General features: G+C 45.6%; 1 protein-coding gene across 1 annotated transcript in view; it reads right to left on the reverse strand.

Moving 5' to 3' along the window:
* The window catches only part of Gli3 (GLI family zinc finger 3), a 281,899-nt gene extending 273,808 nt beyond the window's left edge, over positions 1 to 8,091 (reverse strand). Inside the window, exon 1 of the mRNA XM_029564979.1 lies at positions 7,955 to 8,091. The gene's annotated coding sequence lies outside the window, so the exon portion shown is untranslated. The remainder of the gene's footprint in view (positions 1 to 7,954) is intronic.
* Positions 8,092 to 9,210: the final 1,119 nt, after the last annotated feature.

Below are 9,210 nucleotides of genomic sequence, written 5' to 3' on the forward strand. Positions count from 1 at the left end.
AAGCTGAATGGTCTCCCTTATATGTTAATGTTGTAAAATTCCACAATGAACAGCCTTCCTCTCCAGTGTCACTGAAGAGCTGCACTTCCCTCAGCCTCTGATACTAGAAGATCAGCTGCTACTAATGACAGAACAACCATTTAAGTAAAATTTCCATTTAATATTTATGCCTCCCTGCAGCTATTAAATAACTCATTTCCCAAAGAAAATAATCCCCTCAGGAAGAGCACTTTTTTTCAAAATCAAGAAGCACAAAAGTAATGCTGATTTTTAACTTTTTGATCAATTTTGGAAGAAATAGTTCTGAGGTTCATTGACCAGAATGTAGAGAATTTAACCCATCTTGTATAATCATATACTGAAAAAAATCCCTTAGAGGTCTGTAATATGCTTGAGGTTTTCTCCTGTTCAGAATATCTTTCTGAACCTAAAATCAATTAGTTATGCATAACCTCTGTGACACACCAAGTTTTCTAAGCTTTCCTCTCCCTTCCTGTCTGCACTGACTGCCTCCTTCTATAGAGAAAGCCCAACTTCATAAGTTCTTAATGAAATCATCAATGTTTAACTACAGTATTTCTCAACTGACAATTATTTTACCTTTATAGGATTACTTTTTTCATAGTCAGGAAAGGAGAAAACCTTATCTACAAATAAAAAAGCCAAAATCTATCCAAGTTGCCTCTTGGAGAACCAAGGATTCCCAAATCTGCTGTTTATTGTTTTCAAGCTTCCTCTCCCACATTTCTGATGCTTCAGATTACAGACAGGCAGCATTTGTGACAGACGTCCCAAAACACAATTACTAAGGGAAATAAGTGTCAGACTACTGATTAAGTGAATTTTGTTTTCATAAATTAACTAGATCCAAACTTTTAATAAATTTATATATTTAACTTCAATCAATGACGAGACCATTCAACATGAAAAAAATAACTGCTATTATGGTTAAAATCACAGAATGACATTTTTGTGTGGCAGCCTCACTTTTCTGCCTGTGTATCTAAGAGAAAAGACCACAAGCTACTATCTTAGCTGCCAGAAGTATTTTATAACTTTGAGGGGAGTATGAGGGCTTTACTTAATACTCATTACTACTTCTGAGTTCCACAAAACTGTAAAACATCAGCCCCCCATGCTTTGGTTAGGCTGTGCAAGACACACAGCAGATGCCACTGAAGCATGAGCAGTAATGTGGCACAAACTGACATCCACATTTCCTGAGGGTTAGCTCAAGCTGGACCTTTAGATATGAAAGTCTGTATTAGTCTACAGATAAGCTCATAAAGACAGTATTCCTGCTGCATTCACATGTATCACAAAACCATGAGTGCTTCACTGACGCTTATAATTGTTTTTGCAACAGAAAACAAATTGATTTTCTTATACTTATATAACTTTGGGCTCCTAGAATCCTGTGGCTTTTTCACAATCCTGTGATGTATTTATCACAAAGTTCAAGGAGATCACTGCATGTTCTAAGAGTCATGATTGACTTTTTGTTCTTATTGCTTGAGACAGGGTCTCACACTATAGCTAGGGTTGACCTCAACTAGAGGCAACCTTCCTCCTTCAGCTTCTCCAGTGCTGGGACTACAGGTGTGAGCTACCATACCAGGCCAACAGCTGGCTATTATACCACCACAAACATTAGACCAGTATTTCTTAGGTAAGATCAGCTATCAATATGCTAAAAGCACTTGGCTTATTTTTATTTAATACTATTCACACTTTATCCTTCCAATTTTTAAAATTTTGATTCTCAAATCTTAACTGTGATTTTAAAAGCCATATTTTCAAAACTTTAAAGATTTTTAAAGTTTACTTTGGAACAACTACCCATGGTCCCCTTATCCTGTAAACTTTCATATTCAGACAGCATTCTCCAGCTGACTCATTCTTCACCTTTTACATATACAAGACTATCATCAATCTAGGCTTCAGAGCTGTTACACACACCCTCAATGAGGCGCCTTGGCATGGAATTCCATTTGAACATTCACAGTTCAAACAGCAGGCCTTGCTGCGAAGCCCTGTGGTCTGATCCAGTGGACTGCAGATTTCCATGCGTTTCAGTCATTAAGGCTTAATTTCTACGGTGCTGGATTAGGTTTCTATACACACTGATAATTCTTTGGAACGAATTATTCTTTTTTAAAATATCACAAAATGCCATCAATAAAGGAGTATAATTGCCTCATTCCTTCATTAATACAATTTGAAACTTATCTTTCATCTAAGTGGTCAGTTTCCTGGCTTGTTTTGTAAAAATCCACAAGTTTAAAGCACCCTGGAATCTTGTGAAGCATTGTATGTAATCTTCAAAAAGAATCCAAAGCACCTGAAAGCTAAAAAGGTCTGGATGAACATAAGCAAAGGTGTCAGACATTCTGGAGTTATTTCAACAGGGCCTTGTTCAAAGTGGCACTTATCTCTCATTATTTAATTTAATTAATTTCTAGGATATAAAAATTCTATAAGCACACCAATCTGTTGTCTGTAACAGGCTATTCCTGTACCACCCCTCCCCATCGAAGAAAAGTAAAGCCCCTTTAGCATTTCAGGCAAGCAATCAATCCAATCTATCGCAGGTACAATTTAAATGTGTAGTGCATGCTACAAGAAAACCACCGTATGATGCCAACAAGGGTCCTTAAGAAAGTTTTCCCCTAAATCTCTGGAAAGGAGCTTTAAAAGAAAGCATGGATTACAGTCAGCTAGAAGGTAGGGAGGGGACTTACCTCAAACCCAGCCAAGTGGAAATCAGGGCAGTAATTCTACAAGTCGACGGAGTACACTTTCAAAGCTGTAATAGTGTGAAGAAGTGCTGGGCAGCATGGCCTGGAGGCAGCACTAATACACTCATGACTAATGGCTGGGCTGGGGCAGACAATGAATTTGGGGCTTGAAAACTAACAGAAACCATGCAGTACTTTGACAAATGGGCTTTCACGATTTCATTCATTGAATAACCTTTAAGCACAAAATTGGCTCGGGTTCTCTTGGGAATGATATGACATGTTGCTGGACAATGATGTAAGTATTTTCTTTTTTAATTATGATTCCTACACAAAATGCAAGCACACCATATAAGGGGACATGGCTATAGATACCACAGAGGCAGACCATGGAACTCAATACAATATTGCCTTTCAGGATGGGGCTGAAATGTTCCAGTGCTACCTTATTAACTATGTAATGGCTTTTTCATTCAGCTTTAGAAAGCCATAGATTTTCTAAGACATTTGGTACAGTTGAAATATATACACCCAGAACAAAAAGCACTTTCACATGAAATGCACACAGATACAGATACACACACACACACACACACACACACACACACACACACACACACGCCCTACTGTGGTGTACACACAGACACAGATACACACACACACACACACACACACACACACACACACACACACACGCCCTACTGTGGTAATGAGTGGCTAAAAAATTTGGCACTCAAAGGACAGTGCACTCAGTACTACAAATGGAAAGTCTAGGCAAAAGAAAAGTGCCATGAAACAAAAGAGGCAACAAAGTTTGCAATCCAACATGCTCACAAACACACTAAAAACCCAGCTTCTTTCCAGCAGCTTTCCTCCTTCTTCCTGACATAATTAGCTTTTCGGTTCAAAAATAATAAATTTGGCAATTTTTAAAAGAGAATGAAATGTCTAAGGAGTCTCTCAATTAACAAGTACCACTTACTCCAGACAGCATCGCCTTTAGCAGGTCCTAAAAACTTAAGAAAAGGATCTTAAAACAGGAAGCTTAGTGAGCTCATAAAAGTGTTGTTGGAGCCAGGAACACATAGCATATTTAATCTGCAAACTGTGAGAGTCCACAGTGATTTCAGCAAGATCTGAGACATGCCCTCAAGGTTTGCTGGGATCTGGGATTAGGGGGTTGATAAGAACCTCTGCTGCCCATGGACATGTTTTTCTTCTACAGTTAAACACAAATGCATGCAGACGTTTGACTGCTGCTTGGCGTTACTGCTCAAGTTAAATAAAAGCTCTGCAGCTCCTTTTGCTGTCAATATATCAAAGTTTAAAAAAAAATCATCAAAGTGTGAAATTTCATTTAAAGTCTTCGCCAGTCTACAGCTCTATTTCACAGGCCCATCAAATAAAAGTAAAGATGAAAAATACCCTGAAAAGTACTTGGAAAAGTTTGCAGCAGCACTCAGGCCTTGTTGTTGTTTATTCTCCCCTTTATTTGCTTTGAAAGTAGAACAGATCAATTTCCATGTAGAAAAATGACAACATACATGAAGTGGACTACAACAGCTTCTCCTAGGCCTTAATGAGGAGACAACCAGAGATCAGTATTAGAGAATCTTTCGTTTAACAAATATGGATGAATCTGTTTCTTCTGTAGCCATTTCAGCATTTTAATTGCCTCTCCTGATATAAAAGTTGGCAGGAATTTCTTGACTCTTCCAAAACAAATCAAACCAACCTCAGAATAGGAATGTCAGGAGAACTAAAACCTCCTTCAAAGAACTCTTTAGCTAGGGATTTACAACAATTGCAGAAAGAAGAAAAGTCTGACTTTTAAGATAATCTACTATAGCCTAAACGCATTAGCATTCCATCACTAAGGTTTTCTGAGCATTTCATGACTCACTCATTCACTTCTTCCAGACTGGCTTTGCTTAGTAAGTTACTGTCTGCAAGTAAGTCAGTGATACAACAATGGTCATTAAATTGTTTCCTTTCATAAGCTCCAAACTCTAGACTCAGAAAAGGGGGAGGGGAACACAGTAAGGGATGCCTTACACAGGGGAGTCTGAAACTCTTACAGCGTGCAGGTCATTAAGGAAACTTCACTGGCTACGAAACAAAGGCAAGTCCAACTTTTAGGCTTCAGCATCAGATTGATAAATTAAAGACTCTTTCATTAAGTAAGTAATGAAATAACTCAACAGAGCCATTTTTCATCAGTGCTGAATTTTCTCGTTTCTGTCTGTGGTCCTCTGCAAATTAGACATACAATAAAATGTATGTATACCAGAGTTCAATCAAGGAATACAAGCACGTAAAAAGCAGGGGGAATTGGTAGGCATCTGGGCTAAACCTGCTAGCCTATTAGCAATAATGCAATCTATACCTTTTAAAGTGTTTCTGCCTGTGTGAAATTTCACTAGACACCTCTCACGTTGGACTTGTTCATGCATCTTAAACCAAAGCTTCCCTAGGCTGACTTTAAGAATTACATATCCTGAAAGGATCTCCCCTTAGGCGGAGAGTTTCTAATTAAATAGCTTTTAGTGTAAAATAAACTCTCTGCTCTGTATAAATATGCAATTTCAACTAATTTAAATGTTATTTCATGTTTGTTTTAGGTTTGACTATAATCTAACTGGCCACAGAGCTTGTGGACCAGGCTGTTAAAAACCAATATTTCCTAACATAAACAAATTCTTTAGATATTCTGTACAGTTTACATTATTAAAACCAATCACCACTCCTTTAATACACCCTCTGAATTGAAATACTACTCTGCCTTAGGAAAATTAAGCGATTTTGAGGGTATTTCACGATTTTAAAACAGCATTTTCCTCCTTCAAAATAATCTTGACACATATAATTAAGAAACTGTCAGACTATTATTAATTTTTAATTTAAAACCCAAATGAAATAATTACAGGAATCAATCAATAAGGCACCTATTCAAATTACAGAGCAATTACATAAATACTCAAAATTAATACTTTAGGCCAGTTCTTGAAGATTTCAGCCTTTAACATTCGAAGACATCAAACAGTGCAATGCCATGGGGGGAATGAACAATCTCTCCCTTAAAGAGACTGCGATGAGATCGTTTCAGATGGCCATGGCACAGCCCCCCGCCCCTCGCACCGGCCATGCTCAATGCACTCAAGCCGCAACTCTTTCTAGAAGTTATTTCCGCCAGACACAAATTTCTGGAATCTTGAAAAATATGGCCTCATCCAAATTCTGCACAAAGTCACTTAGGAGGAAAAGGCCTAATCACTTGAATTTTCGGCTAAGTGCAGGTCCCGAGTTCTGGAAAGTCTTAATTGAGGGGAGGGAGGCGAGGAAAGAAGAGCAGAAGGTGTTTTTTGGAACTAATAATAACAGCGGTGCTAATGGCACTGCCCCTGTATTTGCACAGCGGCGGGCCCTCCACACCTCTGACTAAAGGGCTCTTTTACTCGGAGATGCGGACAGTCCATCATTTCAAACTGAAGTGGCAGCTGGAAAATGTGGAACAGCTGGCAAAGAGCTGGGAGAAAATGTTTTACATAAATATATGTACATATAAACTGGCAAAGAGCCACGAGCACTGTACCCAAGGCCAGAATCTACCCAGCAGTCTACACCAGAGGGATGAGAAGTTGGGGAGTGGGGAGGAGGCCGACCGTGGCGCAGGAACCCTCCTTAAGGGTCTACACACAGTCAGCCAGGAAAGCCTAGGCAGTGGCATCTTACCCAAAAAGGTGCACCCAGGCACATAAGCACAAAGTTCATCAAAGGATAATAAGCAAAGGCCAGGCCGGGTGTGGAGGGCATGTGGCACTCTCTTTAAAGTTGCTTCACGAACTCTCCAAGTTTGGGATCAATATTCACTCCCTCTCCACCTCATTTGCCCATCTTCCTACAGCAAGCCCAGAAAGTGTCCCCTGCAAAGCAAAGTGATTCGTGCAAAGCTCTGCTCCGTGCAAATGCGGCCTCTAAAATGACTGCTGCCAGGGCCACGGCTACTTTTCTTTCTTTTTTTCCTTCTTTCTCTTTCCTTTTCTTTCTGTACTACCTCTAGAAAAAAAAAAAAAAAGAATTCCAAATCATCCGCAGATGGTACAACTTTCACTTTTCCTCTAAGACCACAAAGGCACGCCGAGGTCCATCTGCTCACCCCACCAGGCACCAGGCGACCCTCCCAAGTGAACGCCGGACTGCAGCGCCGGGCAGGAGGACCCGGCAGGAGCACCGGGCAGCAGCGCGAACCTCCTCTCCGCCGCCTCCCGCTCATCCCCAGGGTAGTGCGCGCCGAGCTCCAGGGCGCCAGGCGGGAGGACCGGTCGGAGCCGGGGCCCGCTCAGCTCTCAGCCCTCGGGAGGGGCGGAGCGCGGGGCCGGCGCCGCAAACTTGCTGGGCATCCCCGGGGACCAAGGCCGGCGGTCGGTCCCGGCACGCGGAGCCCAGATACCCAGCGCGAGACGGAGGGGGCGCGTGGGAGCCGCTCGGAGCCCAGCGGGACGAACCGCGGGCCCCGCAAAACAAAGAACTTCGGCGGGACGTACCTGCGGCGGCGCTGTCAGGTCCCCAGCCTCACACCCGCGTCCGCGGCGCAGAAGGCAGATCGGGCTGCGCGGGCGGCCGGGCTACCGCGGGCCGCCGGGCTGGGCGCGGGGTGCGGCCGCGGGCATGGTGCGGGCGGGCGAGCGGCGTGGAGCGGCGGGGAGGGCGACGCGGGCGGGGGGGAGCGAGCGCGGGCGAGTGTGCGGGCGGCGCGGCCCGGTCCGCTCCCTCCCGCTCGTGCAGCCCGGGCATCAGTTTCAGGGATCCTGTAACCCGATCCCTCTGACTCACAGGCCCTGAGTGACAGTTCTGATTTGGTTCCACCGCGGGAGGGAGGAGGGAGAAAGCGCGCAGCCCCGCGCCGGCCTCCCGGCGTCCGATCCACTTTCCGCAACCCGGTCCCGTCCCGGCCGCTGCCGCCCGCGCCGCTCCCCGCTGCAAAAGTTCTCTGGGCTCCCGGCCTCCGCGCGTTTCCCCGAGCCCGTCCGCGCCTCCCCGCGCGCCGCCCCCCAAGTTTTCACAGATGTGGCGGGACTCCCCGCTCCTCCGTGCTCCTTCCCCCGCCCGCCCCGTATTTCCGCCACTCCGGAGATGGCCCGGGACGCGCCGGGCAGCGGGACGCCGCCGCCGCAGGGGACGAAGTTGGGAAAACTTAGGCGTGCTGCTCGCCTTACTTTGCCTCCTCGCTCCTTCCAGGCCGCGCCCGCGGGTGCGCGCTCCGGAGCGGCTCCCGGTGCGCTGCGCTGCGCTGCGCTGCGGGCGGCCGGGGCTGGCGCGGGGAGCCGGGAGCCACGCGCCCCTCCGCCTGCGCCCCGCCCGGGTCTCACACACATCCAGGCCTGCTCCTCCTCTTCCCCCTCCTTGACCCCGCGCCCGCGCGGCGCGCCAGGCCACACCCACCCGGCCGGAGGAAGGGGCCCGCGGGTGATGTCACTCCCCGGTCCGGCTCCCCACCTCGCCGGGACGCCCCTCTCCTCCCACCAAGCCTCCCGTCTTCTTCTGTCGCGCTGGGGTTGGACTCCCCTTCTTTGAACACTTCTCAGATCACTACCGCCCTCCTCCTCACACACACACCTCCTGGTACTTTTCCCCAGGCCAACCCTGAAACTTCCTCTCTCGCGGGATGATGCTTTTGGAAGTTCAGGGTTTTCCTCTTCGCAGCATTCTGCCCCTGGGAAGTGGAAAGTCTCAGCACCCAGCCTGCTGTCCCTCATGGGCCACTTTACAAAGGATACACAAAGACCCCCGAGCTTGAATCCTGGACTTCAACAAGGAAAGTGCTTCTTGAGATACCAAGTGTCTGTCATTGATTTATTTCAGTCTAAAAAAATCTTTGCCATCCTTCGACTGGCCAGTCCACATTCATCTGCACACTTTCAAGGAACTCACCCAGAGCCTATAACTTTAAAGGGGGAATCTCAGCCGAGTGTGGTGGTGCGTCCCCTTAATCCCAGGCAGAGGCAGGGGTATCTCTGTGAGATCTGTGAGACTGAGGTGAGCCTGGTCTAATAAGTGAGTTCAGGTCAGCCAGGGCTACAGAGAGACCCTTTCTCAAAAAGACTAAAAAACAAATATCATTTTTAAAAATTAAGAAGGGGGACCCTAGGCGTGTGGGGGAAGAAAGAAGAAAACCTCTGTCACTCCAGAATCATGAGGTAGGCAGTCTACCCACCCACCCAGCCAGAAGGGCCTTGGAACTCAGGGTGCTCTTGTGGCATCACTGTCTTGAAGGAAGAGAGTGGGTGGATGAATAGCTATTATGATTTGAAGAGCATTTTGAGATTCACATGCTTAACTGCAGAATTTTTAATGGAATTGACGGTCGTATTCATTATTTGTTTCCCGGGACTTGTTGCTTTTCCCAAAGACAAAAGCAGAGACTGACTTGAGGTTTCAGGGTAGAAATAGTGGAAATAAAGTAGGGCTCAAG

This window comes from Nannospalax galili, unplaced genomic scaffold, assembly GCF_000622305.1.
Source record: "Nannospalax galili isolate Female #2095 unplaced genomic scaffold, S.galili_v1.0 scaffold54, whole genome shotgun sequence".
NCBI classification, from domain to species: domain Eukaryota; kingdom Metazoa; phylum Chordata; class Mammalia; order Rodentia; family Spalacidae; genus Nannospalax; species Nannospalax galili.